Raw genomic sequence first — 10,506 nt, forward strand, 5'->3', positions numbered from 1 at the left:
TTCTTCCAATCCAAGAACATAGTATATCTCTGCATCTGTTTGTGTCATCTGATTTCTTTCATCAGTATCTTATAGTTTTCTGAATACAGGTCTTTTACCTCCTTAGGTAGGTTTATTCCTAGGTATTTTACTGTTTTTGTTGCAATGGTGAATGGGATTGTTTCCTTAATTTCTCTTTCTGATCTTTCATTGTTAGTGTATAGGAATGCAAGAGATTTCTGTTCATTAGTTTTGTATCCTGCTACTTTACCAAATTCATTGATTATCTCTAGTAATTTTCTGGTGGCATCTTAAGGGTTCTCTATGTATAGTATCATGTCATCTGCAAACAGTGATAGTTTTACTTCTTCTTTTCCAATTTGTATTCCTTTTATTTCTTTTTCTTCTCTCATTGCCATGGCTAGGACTTCCAAAACTATGTTGAATAATAGTAGTGAGAGTGGACATCCTTGTCTTGTCCCTAATCTTAGATGAAACACTTTCAGTTTTTCACATTGAGAATGATGTTTGCTGTGAGTTTGTCATATATGGCCTTTATTAAGTTGAGATAGGTTCCCAATTTGTTGGAAGGTTTTTAGTCACAGTTTCAATTTCATTACTCATGATTGGTCTGTTCATATTTTCTATTTCTTCTTGGTTCAGTCTTGGGAGGTTATACCTTTCCAAGAATTTGTCCATTTCTTCCAGGTTTCCATTTTATTGGCATAGAGCTGCTTGTAGTAGTCTCTTATGATGCTTTGTATTTCTGTGGTGTCCGTTGTAACTTCTCCTTTTTCATTTCTAAATTTATTGATTTGAGTCCTCTCCCTCTTTTTCTGATGAGTATGACTAAAGGTTTATCAATTTTCTTTATCTTCTCAAAGAACCATCTTTTAGTTTTACAAATCTTTGCTATTGTTTTCTTTGTTTCTATTTCATTTATTTCTGTTTTGATCTTTATGATTTCTCTCCTTCTACTAACTTTGTGTTTTGTTTGTTCTTCTTTCTCTTCTTCCTTTAGGTGTAAAGTTAGATTGTTTATTTGAGATTTTTCTTGTTTCTTGAGGTAGGCTTATATTGCTATAAACTTCCCTCTTAGAACTGCTTTTGCTGTATCCCATAGGTTTTGGATTGTCTTGCTTTCATTGTCATTTGTCTCCAGGTATTTTTTGATTTCCTCTTTGATTTCTTCAATAATCTCTTGGTTATTTGGTAATGCATTGTTTAGCCTCCATGTGTTTTGTGTTTTTCACAGGTTTTTTCCCTGTAATTGATTTCTAATCTCATAACCTTGTGGTCGGAAAAGATGCTTGACATAATTTCAATTTTCTTAAATGTACTGAGGCTTGATTTGTGACCCAAGATGTGATCTATCCTGGAGAATGTTCTGTGTGCACTTGAGAAGAAAGTGTAATCTGATGCTTTTGTATGGACTGTCCTATAAATATCAATTAAATCTATCTGGTCTATTGTGTCATTTAAAGCTTGTATTTCCTTATTAATTTTCTGTCTGGATGATCTGTCCATTGGTGTAATTGGGGTGTTGAAGTCCACCACTATTACTGTGTTACTGTCAATTTCCTTTTTTATAGCTGTTAGCAGTTGCCTTATGTATTGAGGTGCTCCTATGTTGGGTGCATATATATTTATAATGTTATAGCTTCTTCTTGGATTGATCCCTTGATCATTATGTAGTGTCCTTCCTTGTCTCTTGTAACATTCTTTATTTTAAAGTCTATTTTATCTGATATTAGTACTGCTACTCCAGCTTTCTTTTGATATCCATTTTCATGGAATATCTTTTTCCATCCCCTCACTTTCAGTCTGTTTGTGTCCCTAGGTCTGAATTGGGTCTCTTGTAGACAGTGTATATATGGGTCTTGTTTCTGTATCCATTCAGCCAGCCTGTATCTTTTGTTTGGAGCATTTAATCCATTTATGTTTAAGGTAACTATCGATATGTATGTATTACCATTTTCTTAATTGTTATGGGTTTCTTGTTTAGGTCCTTTTCTTCTCTTGTGTTTCCCACTTAGAGAAGTTCCTTTAGCATTTGTTGTAGAGCTGGTTTGGTGGTGCTGAATTCTCTTAGCTGTTGCTTGTCTGTAAAGCTTTTGATTTCTCCATTGAATCTGAATGAGATCCTTGCTGGGTAGAGTAATCTTGGTTGTAGGTTCTTCCCTTTCATCACTTTTAATATATTGTGCCACTCCCTTCTGGCTTGTAGAATTTCTGCTGAGAAATCAGCTGTTAACCTTATGGGAGTTCCCTTGTATGTTATTTGTCATTTTTCCCTTGTTGCTTTCAATAATTTTTCTTTGTCTTTAATTTTTGTCAATTTGATTACTATGTGTCTAGGGGTGTTTCTCCATGGGTTTTTCCTGCCTGAGACTCTCTGTGCTTCCTGGTCTTGGGTGGCTATTTCCTTTCCCATGTTAGGGAAGTTTTCGACTATAATCTCTTCAAATATTTTCTTGCGTCCTTTCTCTCTCTCTTCTCCTTCTGGGACCCCTATAATGTGAATGTTTTTGTGTTTAATGTTGTCCCAGAGGTCTCTTAGGCTGTCTTCATTTCTTTTCACTCTTTTTTCTTTATTCTTTTCCATGGCAGTGAATTCTACCTTTCTGTCTTCCAGGTCACTTATCTGTTCTTCTGCCTCAGTTATTTTGCTATTGATTCTTTCTAGTGTATTTTTCATTTCAGTTATTGTATTGTTCATCTCTGTTTGTTTGTTCTTTTTTTTTTTTTTGCGGTACATGGGCCTCTCACTGCTGTGGCCTCTCCTGTTGCGGAGCACAGGCTCCGGACATGCAGGCTCAGTGGCCATGGCTCATGGGCCCAGCTGCTCCGTGGCATGTGAGATCTTCCTGGATGGGGGCACGAACCTCTGTCCCCTGCATTGGCAGGCAGACTCTCAACCACTGCACCACCAGGGAAGCCCCATTTGTTTGTTCTTTAATTCTTCTAGCTGTTTGTTCTTTAATTCTTCTAGGTGTTTGTTAAACATTTCTTGCATCTTTTTGATCTTTGCCTCCAGTCTTTTTCCAATGTCCTGGATCATCTTCACTATCATTATTCTGAATTCTTTTTCTGGAAGTTTGCCTATCTCCACTTCGTTTTGTTGTTTTTCTGGGGTTTTATCTTGTTCCTTCATCTGGTACAAAGTCCTCTGCCTTTTCATTTTGTCTGTCTTTCTGTGAATGTGGTTTTCCTTCCACAGGCTGCAGAATTGTAGTTCTTCTTGATTCTGCTGCCTGTCCTCTGGTCAATGAGGCTATCTAAGAGGTTTGAGAAAGCTTCCTGATGGGAGGGACTGGTGGTGGGTAGAGCTGGCTGTTGCTCTGGTGGGCAGAGCTCTTAATCCACTTTTGTGCTGATGGGTGGGGCTAGGTTACCTCCCTGTTGGTTGTTTGGCCTGAGGTGACCCAACAATGGAGCCTACCTTGGCTCTTTGGTGGGGCTAATGGCGGACTCTGGGAGGTCTCATGCCAAGGAGTACTTCCCAGAAGTTCTGTGGCCAGTGTCCTTGTCCCCACGGTGAGCCACAGCCACCCCCAACCTCAGCAAGACACCCTCCAACACTAGCAGGTAGGTCTGGTTCAGTCTCCTATGGGGTCACTGCTCCTCTCCCTGAGTCCCAATGCAGACACTACTTTGTGTGTGCCCTCCAACAGTGGAGTCTCTGTTTCCTCCTGTCCTGTCAAAGTCCTGCAATCATGTCCCGCTATCCTTTAAAGTCTGATTCTCTAGGAATTCTTCCTCCCGTTTCCAGACCCCCAGGGGAAGCCTGATGTGGGGCTCAGAACCTTCACTCCAGTGGGTGGAATTCTGTGGTATAAGTGATCTCTGGTTTGTGAGTCACCCACCCAGCCATTATGGGATTTGATTTTACTGTGATTGTGCCCCTCCTACCACCTCACTGTGGTTTCTCCTTTGTCTTTGGATGTGGGGTATCTTTTTTGGTGAGTGCCAGTGTCTTCTTGTTGATGATTGTTCAGCAGTTAGTTGTGATTACAGTGCTCTCACAAGAGGAAGTGAGTGCACGTCCTTCTACTCTGCCATCTTGAACCAATGTCCTTTTTTTTTTTTTAATGCATATAGTAACTTATTGTTTACAGATGAAGAATCTGAATTAGGCACAGAGCAGTTAGAAAAGTTGTTCAAAGCTTCAGGACCAAGGAAAAGAGTACCATGATGGAATTCCAGTTTCACATCATTTCATCCTGGGATATGTTGGGAGTAGCAGTGACTTCTCTGTAATGATACAACCAGCTGACAACAGGTGCATGTGAACTGCTAACTTGGCACACCACTTTGGCATTCTCTTCTGTTTGAACTTTTGAGGACATACCACCTCTCTAAAAGTGAGTTTTTGGTAAATTTCCAAAACAACAGTAGCTTCCTGTATCTGTCCTTTGGTATCTGTTGCTCGACAAGATATATCTGTGCATCTTCTATATTTGCAATGTAGATGGCTAATCATGACCTAATACCTTCCTTCTGCACCACTACCCTCTGTGTTGAAATTATCTTCTCTCCTTGAGGAATTATACGAATCTGTACTCTCAGGTTCACCAATTGCTGTATGTGTGAAAAATTTAGATTCACCCACACTGAGTTCTACTTTGATAAGTGGAATTGTCACTTGAAGAACAGCTTTTTTCTTTTCCTTTGTGCTTAGTCTAGTTTCACGTGCTCAGAGGGTGCTGCATGCAGAGGTCTTGCACCCAGAACTTCAGACCAGGGTTCCTCGTTTTCTCTCTGTTTTTGTTTGTCATCTGTGAAATGAAGAGTTTGCACCGAGTGATCCTTAGAGTCTCTTTCAGCTCCATAATTCTGTGTGTAAGGTTTAAATAGGAGAAGTTTGGCTTTGATCTAGGCTCTGGGGACAGAACAGAGAAGTCTTCAGACAAGAATAACGCACCCTTATGAAGCTGACGTTCTGGTGGGGACTTCTAGGGCCCTGTGGCTGCCACAGTGATATGGAAGGTGTGAGGAATGGAGGGTGTGGGATGAACAGGGCCTCAAAACACTGCTTGACCAGTAGGCACTTGACCAGAAAACAAGTAATGCAGAAAACAGCAAGGGGTTTGCTGGAGAGTGTTAGGTACATCACTTGTTCTGTGAGCACTGGTCTGCCACCTCTTATGACATGCTTCAATATTTTAATTATTTGATTAACAGCTATTCCCAGGTCTTCAATTATTCTTTATACTTAAAGGTAGAGGTTCAGTTCCAAATGGAATGTGCATGATCAGGCAGTGACCTACTTAATACTAGGTAACTTTTGTTGAATGATTATTGTGTAATAAATGCTCTGCTAAACCATTTTCATGTATGATTACCTTTAACCTTTAATCTCACTACACACCTATGAGGTAGAAACTATTATCTATATTTTCTAGATAAGGAAACTGAGATTCAGAGAAGCTAAGCTCCTTGCTCGTGGTTATAGGATCAAGAGGAGATATATAATACTCAGAGCTGTTCTCTCTCTCTCTTTCTCTCATCGCAGTTTTCAGGGTGGCAAAAGTAATTCAGATTAGTGATTAACCACCTTTGGGAACATGGACTTTTCCTTTCCTTTCTCATTTTTTAATTAAGAATCCTTTATTTTTGTTCCCTGGTGCTCTAAGCCAGTTTACCCCTTGGTTTTTGTTCTGCCTAGTATCAACCAAAAAATAATGCAGGAGCCTGCAAATAAGAAAAGAGTTTAAGGGACTTCCCTGGTGGTCCAGTCGTTAAGACTACATTTCCACCGCGGGGCATGTCACGCAGCACAGCCAAAAAAAGAAAAGAAAAAAAAAAAGAGTTTATTTAGGGTCTTAAGAATTGCAGTTCAGGAGACATAGATTTGGTTAACCCCAAGAGAGTGTAAGAGTGTTCCAGGGAAGAGAAAGAGTCAGGGACTTATAAAGACAAAAAGCCACAAGGTTCTTAAAAGTTGCCTGGTGAAAATTATGGTTGACTCTGAAGGTATTTTAGGGTAGGGGCCAGATAATGTTATCTTCTAAGGAGTGACATGGCTGGTGCCAGAAGGACAAAAATTGATATTTATGGTTGAGTAGATATTTCTGCCATTGGTGAGGTCCGGTTAACATATAACACATAATGCCGCTGCACAATACACACTAGGGGTGGGGGTGGGAGGAGGCCAAAGGGCAGAGAAAAAGTTTCATGTTTAATTTTTTCTTGTCTTGCCTTAAAATGTGAATTTTTATTTCATCACTGGTTTATTATAAAAGATACATTTCGGGAACAAAGTAATTGAAGAGATGAACAGAGCAAAGTTATGTGGGAAGGAGTGTGAAGCTTCCATGTCCTTTCCAGGCTCACCACTCTCCCAGAACCTCCACGTGTTCGCCAACCTGGAAGCTCTCTATCCCCTTGGCTGGGGATTTTTTTTGGAGGCTTCATTATGTAGGCATGATTGATTAAATCATTGAACACTGGTGACAGAACTCTATCTCCAGCCCCTCTCCCATCCCTGGAGATTGGAGGTGGGTGAGTAGAGGAGTCCAAGGAAGATGGGGCTGAAATTCCAACCCTCTAATCACATGCTTCGTTTCCCTGGCAACCAGCCAACAGCCTGAAGCTATTCAGGAACCTGTTGCCATCAGTCATCTCATTACACAAAAAATCGCTTTGCTTTGAAGATTTCAAGGGTTTTTGGCACTGTGTGCAAAGAAAGTATAAGACCAACATATATTTTTTATTATATCACAATATCACAGCCTCTTTCATTAGAATGTTAAGTACCATGATGGCAGAGAACTTTGTTTTGGGCTCACTGCTATATTCTGTGTTCAGCACAGTGCCTGGCACTGAGTGGTGCTCATTAAGCCCTGCTGGATGAGTAAATAATGAAGGCATGCATGAACAAATGAATACCTGTCTAAAATGGTAGACTGCTTTTATGTATTTCTGTATTTGAGAACCCGGTATTTACAGCTCACAGGCCCCAAACCACACAGCACTGGGGGCTGCAAGTGTTGGACCTTGACGTGAAGTGTGACTTCTCACCTAACCAGCTGGTGGTTTCCTTTGCCTGCTGGGTGAGCTACTGAGGTGAGGTCTCCTTCTGCATCTGGCCTTGGGAAAGATCTTGAGTGTCCAGACTCTAGATCTATTCGTATCCCTGGGCCCAACTTCATCACTGGTGGGAAAAAAAAAGAGGAAGGGGGAGAGTAATTCTAACTGTTTTACCATCTAAACTGGCTCAGAGGAGAAAGGGGGTGGGGGAACGGATGCATTTGAAAGCTGGCAGTTACAATTCTCCCCCTCTTAATCTTCACCCCTTTTGAAGCTCCTCCAACCTCAAGCCGGCCTCTCTGTAACATTTTCCTCTGATCATCGTGGAGGGGCTTCTGCACCTCTCCCCACCCATCCTCAGTCAGAGGAGGCACTTTCCATCCTCCTCCACCTCACCCCCAGCATGTGGGTCTCAGACTTTCCCTTGCCCCTCATAGTGGGCAACACCTTTGTCTTTCTTCATGGAATGTTTTTAAAAATTTCTTCCACTCTTAGACTTTCCTGGTGGTGCAGCTGTTAAGAATCTGCCTGCCAATGCAGGGGACACAGGTCTGAGCCCTGGTCCTGGAAGATTCCACAAGCCGTGGAACAACTGAGCCTGTGCGCCACAACTATTGAGCCTGCTCTCTAGAGCCCGCGAGTCACAACTACTGAGCCCGTGTGCCACAACTACTGAAGCCCGTACACCCTAGAGCCTGTGCTCCGCAACAAGAGAAGCCACCGCAAAGAGAAGCCCGCACACCGCAATGACGAGTAGCACCGGCTCGCCGCAACTAGAGAAAACCCGTGTGCAGCAACAAAGACCCAACACGGCCAAAAATAAATAAATAAATAAATGAAACAAAATTCTTCCACTCCATTATGTAATATGTGCTTTCTCATTAAAGAACATTTGACAAATGAAGACAAGTAGAAGAAAACCATGCCACCTATCACCCACCCCCCAAAAAAACCAGTGTTAATACTTTGATGTTTTTCTCTTCTGATGAAATAAATTCATATTTTATGGCAAGACAGAAGAAAAATTTAAACATAAAATTTTTCTTTGCCATTTTGGCCTCCTTCCTCCCCGTTACTGTGTACTGTGCCTCTACAATAACCAGACCTCCTTAGGAGGTAACATTCCTTTTTAATCTCATAAAGGGTCATAACTCCTTAGGAGATAACCTTCCTTCTTAATCTTGTAAGGGGTCGTGACCCATGACTCACTACTTGCTTTGTACGCATAGAGCTGGATTGTGTAAACTGTCAATAATCCATCATTTGACTATAGCCCGTTTGTCTGAAAACCATATATAACTGTGCTTTGGCCTCTAAGGGGCTGAACAGTCCTCAGAACTTTCTGAAAGACTGTCTCCCAGGTAATAATCCTCAGGTTGGCTCAAAGAAAAATTTCCATTTCTTCCTTAGATCAACTATTGATTAATTTTTTTCACGACAATTTTTTGCATAGGCGTTTTTAAAAAGCAGTTTTAATTATACAGCATATTAAAATTTACATTCTACTTTTTTCACTTGTGATGTTGTAGGGGAGGAAAAACAATCTTCCACCCTCTACCTTTCTAGGTTCTATGACTGAGACCTTCCCCTTAATCAAAGATTAACAAGAGAATATTCCACCCCAAAATGTGCCACTTTGGCAGGTGGATTATTTTGAGCTGAAGGCAATCAAGACGGAACCAACTCAGAAAAAGCTTTTTACCATCCCTTAAACTGACTAAAAGAATTTAGAAATGGGGTCTGTGCCAGAAAGAGAGCTACTACCAGAGACAACTTTTTCGTGAGTCACTTATCTGCATGGCAGGGCAAACATCTGTTAACCAAACATTTGCTCTGCTCATCTTCCTGTGAGTTGTCTTCTACCCCTCTGAAGTCCCAGACCCCCATTTCTTTCATTAGCTCAGGATGGTATATAGGTTTTAGTTGTCTGACTGCCTTTGAGTCTCATATTCTTATGGGTCCCTTGTACGTATAAAATTGAATTTGTTTTTCTCCTGTTACTCTGTCTTCCATCAATCTAATTATTATACCAGCCAACGAACCTAGATGGTAAAAAAGGGAAAGTTTTTCTCCCCTACAATAGATACTTCTCTTTTAACGGCTGAGCCTCCACTTTAATGCTTCTGTTACCTTATTCTGAGTTGACTTTTGGGAAGTTAACCATTTTTTATGTACTGTCTTCTTCCCTAAGCATCATGTACCATATGTGAATCTCCAACTACAGGCCAAGCACTTGTTTCATACCCTCACATTGCAAGCCCTATAAGGGTTTTAGAGATAAGAAACTAGAAGCTCATGAAACCCAAGTTTTGGTGAGGGTTACTCTGCTAGTAAGGGCTCTCAACCCCAGTCCTGACGGTCTCAAAAGCTATGTCTTTTCCTCCACCTACAGTTGGGAAGGGGGGGGACCACCCCTCTCAAGCTTTGAGCCCCATCTTCCTCTGCAGTAGACAATGGCTGGTGGAGAGGACACTGCTTTTGTTCTAGCTTTGGTTGTATACTGAAGTGTGAAACTTCAGGCAAGTTTCCTAGTTTGTCTTGGTTTCAGTTTCAACATCTGTAAACTGGACATACATACCCCAGACAAGCTGGTCCCACAGGAGTCATATGAGGACCCATGGGATAAAATTTACACAAAAGTAACTGGTTCCTAGCAAGGGATTGTAGGCTGGGGATGTGTGGAGAGAGAGGGGAGTCTTAGAAGACTCACTTGTCATTGGGAGGTTTAGGCGGGTGCAAAATGCTAGTGGAATCTCAATGACACATTTTCTCCAGTGGAGTCAGGCAAACACCCAGAGATGTTGTCATCTCAGTTTAGGGAATACTGTAAATTAGTATTTTTTTCCACTTAGAATAATGGGGGACTCACACTCTTGCCTAAAGACCCACCTGGCTTTGGGCTGAAGGAGAGAGAACAACGCAGCTCAGAGAACAAAGTATCAAAATTTTGACTAAAGACAGAATCAGTATTACTAATTTTTCCTTTTCCTTCAGTCTCCAACTGACTTGGCATGGCACTTCTTTATTTATAATTTTGATATTTTTGTCCATCACAGTGATGGGGCAGAGAGCAGACCACCCCAAGCTGTGCCACTCTGGTATGCAGATTATTTTGAGTTGAAAATTACCAAGGTTAGTCATCAGTTAGATCCATTAAACTTGTAACCTGCCTTCACCGATCAAGCTTGCTTTAGTAGTTTTTACAAAAACTTTCATGTTCTCCAAGAGTCATGTAGCCTAAATGATAAGATGTTTGCCTTAACTGTTTTTCAGGAATTTGGAGTTAGCTATGTTCAGTTGGAGCTTGAGCCAGTTAAGACCTCTGGCCCTCCAACTGGGCATGCATGAGTGTCCTTTCGGTGACCTTTTAACATCAGAGGGTCTAAAACTCCACCCTGAGGACATGCATGCAGCCGTTTTCTGAATATGCATCCTACGAAGAAGCCTGTAGTTTAGTTGCAGTGTGCAGAATGATGATTATCTCACCTTTTTTTT

The sequence above is a fragment of the Neophocaena asiaeorientalis genome, unplaced genomic scaffold (genome assembly GCF_003031525.2).
Source record: "Neophocaena asiaeorientalis asiaeorientalis breed wild unplaced genomic scaffold, Neophocaena_asiaeorientalis_V1.1 scaffold830, whole genome shotgun sequence".
NCBI lineage: Eukaryota > Metazoa > Chordata > Mammalia > Artiodactyla > Phocoenidae > Neophocaena > Neophocaena asiaeorientalis.